We start from the raw sequence: 18,150 nt of genomic DNA on the forward strand, positions 1-18,150 counted from the left end.
CTACACATATGCAGTAGACACAGCACGCAAGAACTAAAGTTCCAATAAAAAACATCTTTTAGGGGCACCTAGGTGGCCCAGTCAGATGAGCATCCTACTCTTGATTTCCGCTCAGGTCATAGTCTCACAGTTGTGAGATCAAGCCTGTGTTGGGCTCTGTCCTGGGCATGTAGCCTGCTTGGGATCCTCTCTCTCTCCACTCTCTCTGCCCTTCCTCCCTCACTCTCTCTTCACCTAGCTCTCAAATAAACATTAAAAAAAATCTTTCTAGCTAGAAGAATGGTACAGAGCCTGGAAAGCAACAGTCATCACAAAGTAATGACAGAATTCCCAAGAGGAGAGATGCAAAAAAGAAGAGTCCCAAATTTTTGGTATATTTCTACCCAAGTCTTGGCTGAGTCCTGTAGCACATTCACAGGGCAGGCCCAAGGCAGTCTGCAGCTGAGACTAAAACAATCAAATCAAGACTTGAGCAGATGCCAAACTCAGGCAACAGAGAGTTTTCACTTTAAGTCTAATCCAATTAATGGCTCACTTAAACGAAGAAATCAAAACTCTTTGGAGGAACATGAAAGAAAACAAAATTTCCACAAATACATTCTTAATACCCATAATAGAATCCCAAATTCCTTGATAATGAAATGTGATCCAATCTCAAAGGAAAAGATAATCAAAAGAACAACCTCAAGATGGCCTAGAGAATGAGATTTTCAAATAAGGATATTAAAGCAGATATTCTAAGTGTGCTTAATGAGATAAAGGACCTAAGTTCATAATGAAGGAAAAAATGGAAAATTTCACAGGGAAAAGAAAACAAAAAGAAAGCACATATAAACCTTAGAAATAAAAATTAAAATATCAAAAATCTTAAAAAAAACAAATTTCCTGATAAATGAATAGATAGGTAGATAGACAGACAGAGAGACAGATATTGTTTTGAAAGTTCTTTAGGTATCAGCTCTCAGGATTGGGGCTCAAAAATTGCTTGTTCATGTTTATTGTTGTTATAACTTTTGAAGATACCTCTTCTTTCAAATGTGAACATTTTGGGAGACAGCCAAAGCATAAGAGACTCTTAAAAACTGAGAACAAACTGAGGGTTGATGGGGGGTGGGAGGGAGAGGAGTGTAGGTGATGGATATTGAAGAGGGCATCTTTTGGGCTGAGCACTGGGTGTTGTATGGAAATCAATTTGACAATAAATTTCATATATTAAAAAAAATAATTAAGGGGGTGCCTGGGTGGCTCAGTCGGTTAAGCGGCTGACTTCAGCTCAGGTCATGATCTCGCAGTCCGTGAGTTCGAGCCCCGCGTCGGGCTCTGTGCTGACAGCTCAGAGACTGGAGCCTGTTTCAGATTCTGTCTCCCTCTCTCTGACCCTCCCCTGTTCATGCTCTGTCTCTCTCTGTCTCAAAAATAAATAAATGTTAAAAAAATATAATTAAGAAAATAAATAAATAAATAAATAACCCACAAAAAACAAATTTCCTGGATGGGCTTAAGGGAAGAATAGTGATGACAGATTAAAGAGAGTAAATTTGATGACCACTCAATAGAAATAATTCAATTTGATAAAAAGAGAAAAACTACTAAAATAAAAATAAACAGGACCTTAGAGACCTAAGGGAAAACATTAAAAAGTCTAACAGAGGCATAATGATATAACAAAGAGAACAGAGTAGGAAAAACATATTAAAAATATTTTAAAAATATTTAAAAATATAAAAGCAATAATGGTAAAAAATTCCACAAACGTGGTAAGAGACATAAACTTACCAATTATAGACACTCAGTGAATCTAAATAGGATAAATATGAAAAAAAAAAAAAAAAACAAAACATGTAGGCACCTAACAGTCAAACCTCTGACAACTAAAAATAAATACAGAGAAAAAGTTGAAAGTGGTTAAGAAAAAGAGACACATTACATAACAGAGAAGCAGCAAATACTTATGTAGAAGCTGCAGCAAGTTATCCAGAATATCTAAGATTAAGGAAAGTGGCTACACTAAACAACAGATTTTCAATGTAGATGAAACACCCTTCTGTTGGAGAAAGATGACATCTAGGATTTTCATAGCTGGAGAGGAGAAGTCAATGCCTAGCTTCTTCTCAAAGCTTCAAAGGAGAGGCTGACTCTTCTGTTAGGGGCTAATGCAACTGGTGATTTTTAGCTGAAGCCAATGCTCATTTGCATTATTAAAATCCTAGGGCCCTCAAGAATCATGCTAAAAATACTCTGCTGGTGCTTTACAAATGAAACAACAAAGCCTGGATGATAGCACATCTGTTTACAACATGGTTTACTGAATATTTTGAACCCACTGTTCAGACCTACTGCTCAGGAAACAAACAAGAAAAAAAGATTCCTTTTAAAACATTACCACTCATTGACAGTGCACCTCATCCAAGAGCTCTGATGGAGATGTACAATGAGATTAATGGTGTTTTCACGTCTGCTTGCCACCGCTTCTGTTCTGCAGCCATGGATCAAGGAGTAATTTCAACTTTCAAGTCTTAGTATTGAGAAAATACATTTCATAAGGCTAGAGCTGTCATAGACAGAAACTCCTCTGGCGGATCTGTGCAAAGTCAGTTAAAAAACTTCTGGGAAGGATTCACCATTTAGATGCCATTGAGAACATTAACAATTCACGTGAAGAGGTCAAAATATCAACATGAATAGGAGTTTGGAAGAAGTTAATTCTAACCCTTGTGAATGACTTTGAGGGGTTCAAGACTTCAATGGAGGAGGTAACTGCAGATGTAGAAATAGTAAGAGAAACAGAATTAGAAGAGGAGCCTGAAGATGGGACTGAAATGCTGTTATTTCATGATAAAACTTTAACGGATGAGGAGCTGCTTCTTATGCATTAGCAAAGAAAGTGATTTCTTGAGATGGAATCTACTCCTGGTGAAGATGCTGTGCAGATTGTTGACATTACAACAAAGGATTTAGAATATTACAAAAAATGTAGTTGACAAAGTAGTAGCAGAGTTTGAAAAGACTGACTCCAATGTTTAAAGTTCTGCTTTGGTTACAATGCTATCAAACAGCATCAGATGTCACAAAGAAATTGTTTGTGAAAGGAAAAGGCAATTGATGCAGCAAACTTCACTGTCATTTTATTTGAAGAAATTGCCCCAACCTTCGGCAACCACCATGCTGTTTGGTCTGCAGCATCAAGACCGAAGCAAGAACCTCTACCAGTGAAAAGATTACAACTTGCTGAAAACTCTGATGACAGTTAGCATTTTTTAGCAATAAAGCATTTTTAAATTAAGACATCTTAATTTAAAGATCTTAAGACATCTTAAGACATTGTTTTTTTTAGACATAATGCTACTGCACACTTAACAGACTATAGTATAAATGTAACTTTTATTTGTACTGGAAAAGCAAAAAATTTATTTGACTCACTTTACTGCAATATTCGCTTTATACTCACAGTATCTCTGAGGTATGCCTGCATAACATCTCTCATAGGACTTAGAATGTATTTAGAAGTAATAGATATGAGAGGTACCTGGTGGCTCAGTCAATTAAGTGACCAACTCTTGGTTTCAGCTCAGGTCATGATTTCACAGTTTGTAGGATCAAGCCCTGTGAGAGGCTCCATGCTGACAGTGCATGAATCCCACTTGCTTGGGATTCTCTTTCTCCACCCCCTGCTCATGCTTACTCTTTCTCAAAAATAAATTAACTTAAAAAATAAAAGAGAATACACATGAAAAATACAGCATAAAGGAAGGCAGGGGTAGGGTTAAACAGACTTGTGAGGTCACAAGATTTCTGCATCTTATGTGAACTGGTACCAATATTAACTCTAAATAGACTGTGAGAAGTTAATGATATATATTAACATCCTTAGAGAAGCTACCAAAAAGGCCCAAGGAGATACATCACTAAAAAGCTAACTAAGAAATTAAAAGGGAGTCATGAGAAATAGTCATATCCAAAGAAAGAACAGAAGTACAGTCAAAAAAAAAAACAGAGAAAAACAGAAAAAAACTAAATTAGTAGCACTAAATCCAACCATACAATGAAACTTTCCATTTTTGTCTAGGGAGGAAGACAGAGAAGCAATCAAGTGGATACTACTCCTTTCAATGAGAACACACCTCATTGCTCTGTGCACTCATCAAGTTCACGGTACCACTCTTTGTGAATGAGACAATTATATTTGGGTTTGGTGGTGGGGAAAGGAAGATGAAAACATTACAATTGTACATTAAACAAAAAACATACAGTAGCATACCAATGTAAAAACTGCATACGTAGGTTTTTAGTTTGTTTGTTTTTATAGTACCCATTAGGATCATAAGCCAGTACCAATAAAACAGCTTCTGCATAACTATCAAGTACATTTTAGTGGATTTTTGCTGATTACCTAACACAATTTGCTATTTAAAAACAGCTGTGTGAGCAATTACTATTCTTAACTTAATTCCACAAACAATTCTATTCATTTCCTGTAATGAGGCCTGTGTACTCCCTGCGTTCAAGTCTTAGACCATTAATTCCTGCAATGGAAACACACTCTGCCTCTCAGAAAAACTCCATAAAAATTTTTCCTTCATGTTTTCCCTATTATTTAAAAATCTCTTACTCAGATGCTCTTTAAATTGCCACTCATTTCTTTCTAGACTCACAAAACAAAAATTTACATTGACCACCTTCACTCCTTACAATTCATTCACTGACTCACTAATGAATCTCTTGCTAGTATCTAGTCTCTTCCTAGACCCAGGCCCAAATCTGAATGTTAGGCATTGAGAAGGCTCTCAGTAAATGTTTGTTTTTAAGATAAAACTGAACTTTTTCAGATCATCAAAGGTTATCCTGAAATGAAATAACAAAGGCCCCCTGCTGGTCTTCATTTCTCAGCTCTCTGTATCAGAGGTCGGCAAACCTCTACTGTGAATGACCACAGAGTAAATATTTGAGGCTTTGTGAACCATGCACTCTCCTTACCAATTATTGAACCCTACTATGTAGCACAAAAGCAGCCATATATAAAATGTAAACAAATAAAAAGTGGTTGGGGCGCCTGGGTGGCGCAGTCGGTTAAGCGTCTGACTTCAGCCAGGTCACGATCTCGCGGTCCGTGAGTTCGAGCCCCGCGTCAGGCTCTGGGCTGATGGCTCAGAGCCTGGAGCCTGTTTCCGATTCTGTGTCTCCCTCTCTCTCTGCCCCTCCCCCATTCATGCTCTGTCTCTCTCTGTCCCAAAAATAAATAAACGTTGAAAAAAAAAATTAAAAAAAAAAAGTGGTTGTATTCCAATAAAACTTTATTTACAAAAATAGGTGACAGACCATGGACCATATTTTGCCTACCTCTGCTCAATGGCATCCAGTCCTGTTAACCACGTTGCCTCTCGAGGCAACATTAACTTATGGGCCTCTATTTCTGCATATTATCACTTCCTTTTTTATATGAAAATTAAAAATATCTGCTCTTCATCCCATGTTCTCATTTTATGCTCGACCCTTGGACAACTCATGCAATTTTGTGATTTTAACGGTCTCCATCAAATGATATTTCCAAATGCACATTCCAAGGATTAAGCTCTGTTCTGTATTTTGGGTCTAAAATCATCAAATTCTTGCTGGAAGCTTTCATTTGGTTTTCCTGCCATTACCTAAAAGCCATCACATATCTAATACCAAACTCTTTGTATGCCCTTCATCTCTTCCTCATATGCTTCTGGGTCCTAATTATTAGTATTTCTAATACTGCAGGTACAACTATAATAATTTAGGTCAATTAGACTTGTAAAATGGTATCATCTTTGATTCTCCCTTCTCTTCTCCCTCCACTCTCCCTATGCTGAGTGTTCTTTATGAATGTCTCCTGAGGCAGCCTTTTTGTTCCATATTATTCTGGGCTTTCATGATACCCTACTTAGATTTTTTTTGATAGAGTCTCTCTGAATCTTCCTAAAACACTATTTTATAACGTTTCACTAGCTTATTATACCCTGCCCATATAACCTTCCTAAAACAATCTTTTAAAACACATTACCCCCAGATTTAAAAACTAAACAGTTCCAGTGCCCTACTGCCAAGAGAATAAATCCCAAATTCTTCAACCTGAAATGGAATATTTACTCATCAGTTCTACAAATGTTTACTGTCAATTGTGCAGGGTTTTGTCCCTCCTATGCTCAAAGCCTTTGAAAATCCAGTTATAACTGCCCCTTCCCTCCAACCCTAGGAGTCAAAACACTTACTAATTTCTTACTATGACATACACACTCATGGTCTAGGGAGGATTCTAGGCACTGGTGATACAGAGATGCACAAGACACAGAAACCCTGCCTTCAAAGACTTGTCATTCAGTGTCTTACCTTTCAAACTCTCAACTGTAACTATGAGGCAGATTCACTGTATACTGAATCATTCATGACCATTTCACTGCTCTTATTACTCCTCTTAGCACTTCTACCTCCTGTACATTTAATTAAGTCTTATTGGCTTAATGCTCACTTTAAATTCCACCTCTGCTATACAGCTTGCCCAGCCTCACTAATTCTTACTCAGTCCTGTTCAATACTAGTATAGAACTTAAAAATCTATGTCACACAGCACACAAGTTCTTAACTGTTCTTAAGTGAATACCATTCAACAAGGGGTCTCAAATTAATCTGAGTGAAGACCATATTCAGCTCTTATTCTAGATCATCTAAAGTCCTGAATACATAGAACAAAGTCACTTAAAAAAAAAAGCTCTTATGTAAAAATAACACTGCTAATTACTGTAAGGGCAGGTTTATTAATAGCAGGTATAGCTTTTTACTTATCTACTTGTACTGATTCCCCCCACTCTCACTGTTGAACAGCATGTTTGCAAGGGAGCCTTCATAAAGGACATGACTAATGACCAAAACACAAAAGTAGCCACATTAAGAAGACACTCAGCTGAGACCTCTGACATTAGCACAGTACTCTAATGGAATGAACTAAAACTCTCCTGTTCACAATCGTGCATAGTGTAGCACCACGTAAGCAAAACTTAGTGCCATGTACAGATTTCTAAATCTTGAACTCTCATGATTAGGGTCTAATTCATAAAAAAAATTAATTGAACTTAAGTCATTTAAGGGGCGCCTGGGTGGCTCAGTTGGTTAAGCATCTGACTTCAGCTGATTTCGCGGTTCATGAGTTCGAGCCTCCTGACAGGCCCTGTACTGATGGCTGAGAGCCTGGAGCCTGCTTCAGATTCTGTGTTTCCCTCTCTCTCTGCATTTATCCACTCATGCACTGTCAAAAATGAATTAATGTTAAAAAAAATTTTTGTTTTGAATATCTATGGCTCACTTGGTTGAGCATCTGACTCTTGGTTTCAGCTTGGGTCATGATCCTAGGGTCGCAGGATCAAGCCCTACTTTGGCCTCTGCACTGAGAGTGGAGCCTGCTTAATTTAAGATTCTCTCTCTCTCTCTCTGCCCTTCTCCTTTGTGTGTGCTCTCACTCTCTAAAATTAAAAATTAAAAAAAGAGATGTACAACTTATAAAGATGAATAATTAGATCAAAAATTTACCACAGCATCCACCTTTAGAGCTGTTAAAACTAGCTGGGGGTGGGAGATGGGAAACTAGCTAGAAAAGTTGGCCACTGCCTATGTAAATAAATCATACCATTCTTGAAACCTCTACCTCAGAGTACTTTTAATTTAAAAATATAGGAGTGTTTATCAAAATTATTTATCAGCAATTAAGAATAAACACTAAAAATGACTTTCATTAAATAACAGAATATAATCTTGACATAAAAATAAAATCTGTACACCAATCTTACATATTGTCTGTGGGCATGTAAAATGTTACAGTTTAGAAAACTGGCAGTTTCTTTTTAAAAGATAAAAACATATATACCCTGTGATACAACAATCTATCCTCAGGTACTTGCCCAAAATAAAGTGAAAAAAAGCAGTCACAAAGAAACCTTTACAGTAATATTAAGGGCAGTATTCATAATAGCTAAAACTGGAAACAATCCAGATGACCATCAATTTAAAAAAAGAATAGAAGATCTGTAGTTTGCTCATTCAAAGCAATACTGTTCAGGAACACAAAGAAATGGACTAGTGGTACATACAACAACATGCATAAATCTCAGTAACTTTATGCTTAGTAAAAGAAATCAAACACAAAAGATTCCATTCATATGTTCATCTAAAATGGAACAAACAATATCACAGTGATAAAATAAAGACAGTGGTTGGTTGCTTCTCAAGTAGTTGACTAAAAAGTAGTACAAGGGGGGAAAAAAAGAAGTAGTACAAGGGATATGTATGGGGTGAAAAATAAACTTTTAAAGAACAAAATGTTTTAGTGACCATTTTCCTAAGGTATTCAATTGAAAATAACAATTATAAACTACGGACAAAAATTTTTAAAGCAACTATTTAAACTTTTTTACATTTATTTGAGAGAGCACAAACAGGGAAGGGGCAGAGAGAGAATCCCGAGCAGGCCCCGCAATGCCAGGGCAAAACCTGATGCAGGGCTGGAACTCATGAACTACGAGATCATGTCCTATACCTAAGCCTAAGAGTTGGACGCTTTACCTACGGAGCCTCCCAGGTACCCCTAAAAACAACTATTTGAAGGCAAGAAGAGTGAGCAAAAGTAGACAGAAATTAGAGAGGATCTGATTAGTGGGGAAAAACAACAACAACAACAAACACATTCACTGAATAAGATCCAAATCTATGTGGCTGGTCCAATGAAGACACTCCAGTCAGCATGGCATGTGGTGTGGTTGAATAGTAAGCAGAAAGCTACTATCTTCTTAGCTTAGGAAGCCAGAAAACAGAATTTGGGAATGTCAGTGTGGCTAGAAAGTAAGGAGGGGAAACACAGAAAGGATAAAGCTGCTGTTGGGCAAGTTCCAAAAATTTATATTTAAACTCCCCTCAAATCCTTGGCTGAACTCTAAATGAAATAAACATAGGGGACAATACAAAAAACCTGACTGAAAGCAACATCTAGAAGGCTAAAATAACTGAGCATAGATTTCAGCTGCTGGTACCACAGAGGAAACTAATTAGGGATGCTTGGTAAATAATTTGGGCTTTCTACAAACCTGCTTTAACAAAGCATAAAACCAAGCCTCAAGATAATTGACCAATAATGTAACTACTTACCAGAGCAAAAACAAACCTCTGCAGAAGAGAAACTAAAACCTCTATGATACATCTTGTACGTTTTCTAATATAAAATAAAAAACTTAACAGAGGCAGAGAGAAATAAAAATATGACCTATAGCCTAGAAAGAACACTACATACACACATACCTCAAGATGACACAGATGCTAGAATAAGCAGCAAAGGATTTTAAAGCAGCTATTATGTATTCAAAGACTTTAAGAAAAAGATGGTCAAAATGAATAATCAGATGGACACTCAGCAGAAAAAATGGAAGTGTATTTGAAAATGGAAATTCTACAATTTTAAAATATATTATCTGAATAAAAAAATTCACTGAATAAGCTAAACAATGGACTGGAGCCAGAAGAAGAAATTGTAAATGAAAATGAACAGAAATCAATAAAGAATTATTCAATATGAAGTAGAAAAAAGAAAATAGAGCCTTAGCTACCTGTTAAACAATGTTAAATGGCCTAAAATGAATGTAATTAGAATATGAGAAGTAAATAAGCGAGAAAATGGTGCAGAATATACATCTGGGGGAAAAATTGCAAAATTTCCCCAAATCAGTGAAATATCACTGACTGCATGCAGATCCAATAACCTTAGTAATCTCTAAGGAGGAAAAATACAAAGCAAATGTCACCAATACACACAATCATCAAAATGCTGAATACGAACACAAAGAAAGAAATCTTGAATTCAACCAGAGGGAAGAAAGACAAATTACATAAGGGGAAAATCATATAAATAAAAGCTTGCCACTCATCAGAAACAATGGAGGCCAGAGCCAATAAAATGACATTATTATAATTCTAAGAGGAAAAGAAGTCATCTGAGAATAATTGCACAGAGATCTGAAATAAAAGAAATACTAACTAAAGTTTCACGCTGAAGAAAAATGATACCAGATAAAATGTGGATCCACAAGAAAGGACAGAAATGGCAATTACATAAGGATAAACGGCTATTTTTCCTCAATTCTCTCTGAAGTGCATATGATTGTTGAAAGTAGAAACTATTAAGTTGTTTTGAAAGCTTTAAACATTTTTATAACAAAGAATAAAAAAGGGTAAATGAACTAATTCTTTTCAAGATTCTCAATTTTACATTGATATAAATATAATGTAAACTGTGATGAGTGTATGCTTTAATCCCTAGAGCAACCCTTAAAACAATTCGAAGCAATACAGCGAAAAAGTCATTCAAGAAATTAAAATGGAACACAAAACATAGCTGATTAATCAAAAAGAAGTCAGAAGGGAAAGAAGAACCAAGGCACAAAAAAATTAAATAACAACATGATAAAACAAAATATAACATATGAATAAGTTCCAAGTGCTGGAGAGATCACAGAGCAACTAGAACTCTCACACATTATTGCTGGGAGTATAAAATAGTGAAATTACTTTGAAAAACTCTTTAGCAATTTTTTATAAAGTTAAACATTTCTATATTACAACTGAGAGATTCTACTCTTCATACTTACCCAGGAGAAATAAAAACGTTTATGTTCACAAACTAAATTACACAACACTGTTCACAGCATCCTCATTCATAATAGCCAAACACTTAAAACCGTCCTAATGTTTGCAGACACCTAAATGGATAAATATATGACAGTTTATTAATGCAATAGAACACTGCTATTCAGCAGTAAGAATGAACTACTATACCCAACGTGGATCAATCTTTTAAGCAAAAGAGCCAGACACAAAAGAGAACATACTATTATGATTCCATTTACATAATGTTCTACAACTGGCAATATTAACCTAAGGTGATCAGACAAGAATGATGGTTGTTTAGGTAGATAAGGGGTTGTTTGGAAGAGGCCAACAACTTAACCACTTAACATGAGGTGTTGCACATAAAGTTTCCCAGGTAACAGACTCTTAGATGGATATTTGTGTTCATGAAGTTCACTGGTAAGTGCTCTTATGTTCAACATCTACAATGAGTTGAAGGAAGCATAAGTGAGTACAGGAAGAAATTGAATTGTGATACAACATCAAAAAATGTCTTAGCTCAACACATGGGGAGTTCTCTAACTCGAACAGGCCCTAGGAACTATTCCAACTGCAGCAAGTGGACCAAGATCTTTATACCTCTCCTCCTACCCTACCATTGCATTGAGCAGCCATTGGATATACACAACCCCCAAAGACTGGTATGACAAGGTCAAGATGGCCCCCTTCAGCAGAAGGCAACTCTTAAAAAAGGGACTCCGGTGAGAGTTGTCCAGCAACATTCCAGCAACTTGAAAAATAAATGTTCAATCCTGGAAGCACTCCACTGCATTTACAACATGGCATGAGAGAAATGTTTTATATCTTGATTGAAGTATTGATTATATAGGTGTGTATACATTTATCAAGTTCACTGAAATGTATATTTAAGATCCATTTATTTCACTGTATGTAAATTCTATCCCCCCTCCTCCCACTATGTGCTTTAAAAAATGTTATATTCCTATCCTGAACCCCCTCTCTCCCCAAAACACCCCAGACTTAAATACTAACAAAGTACAACTTGGAATGAAAAGAGACAGAAGATTTAATTTTAAAAACAAGGAATAGTATGAGCCAAGCTACAGCTTTTGAAACAGTAGTGGGTACCCGTAGCGATTGCCCCCCCCCCCGCCGCCCCCATACTAGAGGCTAGGAAAGAAAAAGATGTTATTTGAAGTTCAAATAGAAGTCCACACTCATGTGGCAAGGATGATATAGTGATGTGCTATAAAGCAGCAGTTGAGTTTTTGTTGAAGCAATGGAAGGCAAACATCTGGACACTTTTTTCATTAAAAAAAAAAGTACAAACCCAAGCCCCATCTTTCCATTACCTTTCAAATATTATTGATTCCCACAATGAATATCTCTTTTTCCCCAATTTTGGGACTGGCAATATGAAATAAAATAATTGATCATTACCAATGTAAACATTATCATGCTATCATATATTTAAAATTACGCTCCGAAGAACTATACAAAGAGCCTAAAAGAAGATTGTTCAGATGGTTAATTCTTTCAGAGGTTTCTGAAGAATTAATGCATGAAGGCTATTTATATGTGAAAAGTGAAATATTATTTTAAATCAATATCAGATTAAAAGTGAATTTTATCGCCTTATGAGCACATATGGTTCTGTGCACATGTTTAACTATAAATTTGTAGGTTTCCAGAGGATAAAGGATACACAAATAAGTAAAATAAATAGTAGCAAATTATGTTCACTAACAATGTTAAGTTAGTACAAACCAAAATGATGTACTAAAACCTACATAAATGACAGCAAATGCAAGCCTTTTACAAAACAGTAAAGAAGATTTGGTCTTTCGCCATGATTACAACTTCACTGAAAGAATACGAATGGTGGCCTAAAGTTGGTAAATCCATCCAATTACATTCAGGAAGTAAACTAAAATTAAAAGATGAGACGGTAAATACATAGTTACTTTTGAAAATTTAATGCAAGTCAAAGGTAGAAAAATTGATGTTAAAAACCATGTGTTTTGGGGTGCCTGGGTGTCTCAGTTAAGCAACAGATTTTTGCTTTCAGCTCAGGTCTTGATCTCAGGGTTGTGAGTTCAACCCCCACACTGGGCTCTGCGCTGGGCTTGAAGGCTACTTGAAAAACGTGTGTGTGTGTGTGTGTGTGTGTGTGTGTGTGTGTGTGTGTGTGTGGGCGCGCGCGCAACCAGTATTCAAGAGGAAGGTTTTTTTCAGCTAAGGATAAAGTTTTGTTTATAAAATTTTCAGAAATATTTGTTTGCCTTCACGATCCACAAAGCACAGCAGGGAGGGAAATGAAGAATACTTTAGTAATGCTTTTGTGCTACTGCAGCAAGATACTACTTCTCACTCCTAAAAGATGACCTTCAATTTCTGCTCAAGGCAATGTTCTCCATAACCCAGTCAACTTGTGGTCACTTACCTCCATTACAATTTATTATATTAAGTATCTCCATTAAATTATTCAATTTATTATTTTAAAACAGTTTTAAGTATATGACATCATTATCTTGTTCAGTCTTTTTGAAAATAAGATGATAATCAAGATATAAATAGAAATGAGACTAACCTAATGCAACTGTTTATAGACCTACTTCTTTGGTAACCTTGATATACAGATGGAGGTCTAGAATTTCACAATTTTATTTTATAAACATCTATGATAAAATAAACTGTACTCCTGAGTATCATTTAAAATATTTTTAAAGTATCATTTAAAATACCTTTAAGTCTTTGAAATCCTATGGAAAAAGTGGTCAACAGTAAAATGCTGATAAAATATTTTTAGTTGGCAGTATTTCCTAAAGCAGGAACCCCATTCATTCTGACTTTGTTCTGAGTGAGTTTGGGTGAGTTAGCCATCATTTTCCCAGTAATACCCCTAAAACCTTCAACCCAAAGAATCTGTAAAGATGAAATGCACAATTTAAATATATTTTTTGCCCAAGAGCAAGGAACTAGACTTGGATTCTTGACCTCCTCAATTATTCATAACAAGAGAGAATAGATGGATACATATGACCTTATAAATTGTTCAGAGGTACTTTAGCAGAGAAGAGGAAGGAAAAAAATCACTATACTTTGATTTCACAGTAATTAAAAACAAATCTGTGTTTTCTATCAACTCATCAAATGAACACACTCAATTCTAAGTGGTGCTATCTATCTCCCCTTGTCAGTCTCAAAGTGGAAAGACTTGAACTGTACTGATTTACCCAATCCTATATCCATACACAATATCAAATATCTTCATCGTTTGGTATTCCTCCCACCTCTTTTTAATATATGAACCCGTGGTCTAGTTTGTTCCTCTGACTTTTTTCAAAACATCATTCCTCTTTGATCAGGTTGGCTTTCAATTCTCCTGCTGTCCCAGAAAAGCCTCTCAATATCTCCCTTGGATTGATGGGTGTGTATACGTTTATCAAGCTCAGTGAACTGTACATTTAAGGGAAAGATATTTACTGAGAATGTGAAGAAAACCTGACATATTCTAAACATTTAATGTATTTATTCCAGAAGTTTAGGAGTGGATGTAGCTGACTTCCCCTCAATTTCTCTCATCAGTCTGTCTTTTCAACTCAACAAAGCAGACACAATACATAAACTGTAACTATCAAAGCCATACCAGGAAAATTTGCTTTACAGTCTAGCTGGATCCAAGTACAATCCCTGACTTTTCCATTTACTAGGCATATGACGACTCTATTAAGACTGTTTCTTCCAAGGGGCAGCTGGGTGGCTCAGTGGGTTAAGCATCTGACTCTTGATTTTGGCTCAAGTCATGATCTCAGAGTTTGTGGGTTTGAGCCCTGCATCAGGCTCTGCACCAACATTGCAAAACCTGCTTGGGATTCTCTGTCTCCTTCTTTCTCTGCCCTCCTCTGCTTGTGTTCTCTCTGTCACAAAAAATAAATAAACATTAAAAAAAAGACGCTCTTCCTCAAAAAAAATGGAGGTTGATAACAGTACATAACTTACAGCCTAAGTGAAAATGAAATGAGATGATACTTGCAAGGCACTTAGTGCAGTTATCTGTCACATAGTAAATGCCCAATAAATGTAAGCTGTTTGAAACTTCAGAAAAGGACTTTTCATTCTCATTGTTAGACAACTCATCTAACAATCTTGCCATTGAGTAAAATTGGGGAAGGCAGGTATCTGATGCTTAATGAAGCGACTGAATCTAAGTTGGATTTCCCATTTGTGGTGCTGTTTCTTCTTCCTCTCTGACTGGAATACTGATAACCTGCTGAAGCAATTATTTTCTGTGTTTAGAAATCCTCAGTAGGAATGACTAATTACTTACAGTAAATCATGTCATCTTTAAAAATCTAACTATAAAGTACTTCTGGGTTATACTGTAAAGATAATCAGACTGCAAAAACATTTACGTTCATGCCAAATCAATGTTGGTTTCCCCACTTTTATGAGAATACAAACCTAGAAAATAAAAAGGAAATAGTATCTTCATACTATGGGGGTGAAAAATACGATTTGAGGTAGTAGGCCAAGCATAGTTCAAGACGTATGACTTGAACGGAACATCTTTTTCTTTGCTTGAGTTTTCTCATTTGTGAAAATCCAGTAACACTGGCTCTGCCTACTTAAATGAGACAGCATACAAAAATGCCTGGAAATCTTGCATGTAGTAGTTCCTAAGTTTACAATTAACTATTCTCATAAAACCCTTTCCCTGCAAAGTTTCAGTGGGTTGTTTAAAAAGATTAAGGTAGGGGCGCCTGGGTGGCTCAGTCGGTTAAGCGGCCGACTTCGGCTCAGGTCATGATCTCGCGGTCCGTGAGTTCGAGCCCCGCATCGGGCTCTGTGCTGACAGCTCGGAGCCTGGAGCCTGCTTCCGATTCTGTGTCTCCCTCTCTCTCTGACCCTCCCCCGTTCGTGCTCTGTCTCTCTCTGTCTCAAAAATAAATAAACGTTAAAAAAAAATTAAAAAAAATTAAAAAAAAAGATTAAGGTAACACATGACAGCAAATATTATCATTATGTCATTAATTATATCTGTTTCCCAATTTCCCAATTTCTATTCAAGAAGCATTTACCGAATAACTACTCTGAGTGAGGAATCATACTTGGTCATTCATTTCCTCATCATGTTTCTCTTACTTGGCATTTTACATCGTATGCGTAATAGGCATTCAGCACCACAAATGATCAAGTTAAAGTCAATAAACAGATGAAGTTACCCCCCTTACATACTTCTTTACATTTTATATCCACAGGCCTCAAGACATGTATTTGTATTGAAAACATAATAAATCTATGAACCTTTAAAAATACTGTATTATTTCCAAGCAGAAGATGTGGCCTTAAAAATAGTTCTGTAAAAGAAACTAACCTGAAAATCACATATGAATTAAAGTCAGAATGAAAGCTTTAATTCTAACACAGTAAAGTTAGAGGCATTTAATTCTGGCCAGAAAAAAATGTATAAAAGCAAGACTGATAAAAATATTAGAATAGTTAGAAAAGAAGAAATATTAGTAAGGTGAATCAGTCACAAAGCTGGAACTCTATCTGAGCATGATGATTCATTCAACAAGAATATATGCCCTGGAAGAGTTTCTCTAATGAACAAGAAGTTTACTGGAATAAAAATATAGTTGACCCTTGAATGACATGGAGAGGGTGGGAGGGAATAGGGGCACCAACTACCTACATGGTCAAAAATCCGTGTATAACTTTTGATTCCCTAAGAACTTAACAGCTTACTGTTAACAGAGGTAGACTTGCTGATAACACAGTCGATTAACACATTTTTATATGGATTATATTTTATTCTTATAATAAAGTAAGCTAGAGAAAAGAAAATTTTATTGAGAAAATCGTGAGATTAAGTATTGTACTATAGTGACTGAAAGAGATCCACATATAAGTGGACTCAAACAACTGAAACCTGTGTTGTTCAAGGGTCGGTCAACTGTAACTAAATTACAGTGTAAGAAGTGTTAAACCACACTTAAAAAAAAATCCACAGGTAAATTCTTAACAAATTTAAAACCCAGTAGTCATATGGCTCATTATAGCACAGACTTACTATAATGTGTTCTGACTTATATTTATATTTCCAAGATGATATACATGCAATAATTCAATTACTATTTCCCACTTACTCCTCTTAGTTTAAGGATTTCAACACCTATCATCTCTGCTTTTTCACTTTTTTCATTTTATTTAAAAGCTTTTTGTTTCCAATTTGAAAGTATCCAATTTGAATATACAAAATCATTCTATTTTCCTTTTATCAGTTAAGCTTCTTTTACTAAAAATTTTCTTTCCATCATAGTTTAAAGTAAAAAAATCAAGCTACAAACTGCATATTCATCATGGTAACTGTAAGGCCTCGGGGAAAAACTGGAAGAAATGCAAAAAGTGTTTAATAGCTTCATGTGAAAAGTTGGATTCTTATTGTTTTCCTTTTTATCATTTTTCAACTTTTCTAAAAGGAGTTTATATTATTTGAAAATTTTAAAATAATTTTATATAATTTAAAAATAAGGTTTTTTTTTAAAAAATGTAAGCTAAACTAAAAGCAATCGCTGAGCAAATAAATACAGAACTACTTCCAGTTTAACATACATTTAAATATTTTCTCTCAATTACATATAACTCAAATACAATCACAAAAAAACTTCAAGAAATTCAGTATCTTTTACTTCACTGACATTTCAGTGACTTAAATATTCCTCTTTTTAAAAAAATTTTTTTTCAACGTTTATTTATTTTTGGGACAGAGAGAGACAGAGCATGAACGGGGGAGGGGCAGAGAGAGAGGGAGACACAGAATCGGAAGCAGGCTTCAGGCTCTGAGCCATCAGCCCAGAGCCCGACGCGGGGCTTGAACTCACGGACCACGAGATCGTGACCTGAGTCGAAGTCGGACGCTTAACCGACTGCGCCACCCAGGCGCCCCTAAATATTCCTCTTTTTTAAAATTTTAAATTTAAAAAAATATTTTGTTTATCATTTTTGAGAGAGACTGTGCACAAGGGAGGGGTGGAGAGAAGGGGAGAAGCAGAGAAGGGGGAAGGGACAGAGAGGGAGACAGAGGATCCGAGGCAGGCTCTCTACTGTCAGCACAGTGCCTGATGGAACTATGGAATCAGGAACTCAGGAACTCAGGAACCATGGAATCATGACTTGACCTAAAGTCAGATGCTTAACTGACTGAGCCACTCAGATACCTCTTAAATATTCTCTTAAATGAATTAAGAACACCAAATTTCTCCAAAGAACACATACAGATAGCCAAATATGTTTATTTATTTTTTGTGACAGAGAGAACACAAGCAGAGGAGGGGCAGAGAGAGAAGGATACAGATATAAAATTCTTAACATCATTAATCATCAAAGGAATGCAAATCAAAACCACAATTAGGTATCACCTCACAAGTTAGGATGGCCATTACAGAAAACAAACAAAAAACAAACAAAAAAAAAGTATAGGTGAGGATCTGGAGAAAC

At 35.9% G+C, this 18,150-nt stretch overlaps 1 protein-coding gene and 1 long non-coding RNA gene across 3 annotated transcripts in view; one reads left to right on the forward strand and one right to left on the reverse strand.

Annotated features, from left to right (window-relative positions):
• Positions 1-18,150, reverse strand: part of TCF12 (transcription factor 12) — a 379,017-nt gene that overhangs the window by 228,726 nt on the left and 132,141 nt on the right.
• The window catches only part of LOC109500661, a 32,842-nt gene that overhangs the window by 8,809 nt on the left and 5,883 nt on the right, over positions 1-18,150 (forward strand). Inside the window, exon 2 of one of the 2 annotated variants that reach the window (XR_006599203.1) lies at positions 4,067-4,152. The exons of the other annotated variant lie outside the window; for it this stretch is intronic. This is a non-coding gene — a long non-coding RNA (uncharacterized LOC109500661). The remainder of the gene's footprint in view (positions 1-4,066; positions 4,153-18,150) is intronic. 2 annotated transcript variants of the gene reach the window in all.

Source organism: Felis catus, chromosome B3, assembly GCF_018350175.1.
Source record: "Felis catus isolate Fca126 chromosome B3, F.catus_Fca126_mat1.0, whole genome shotgun sequence".
Classification (NCBI taxonomy): Eukaryota; Metazoa; Chordata; class Mammalia; order Carnivora; family Felidae; genus Felis; species Felis catus.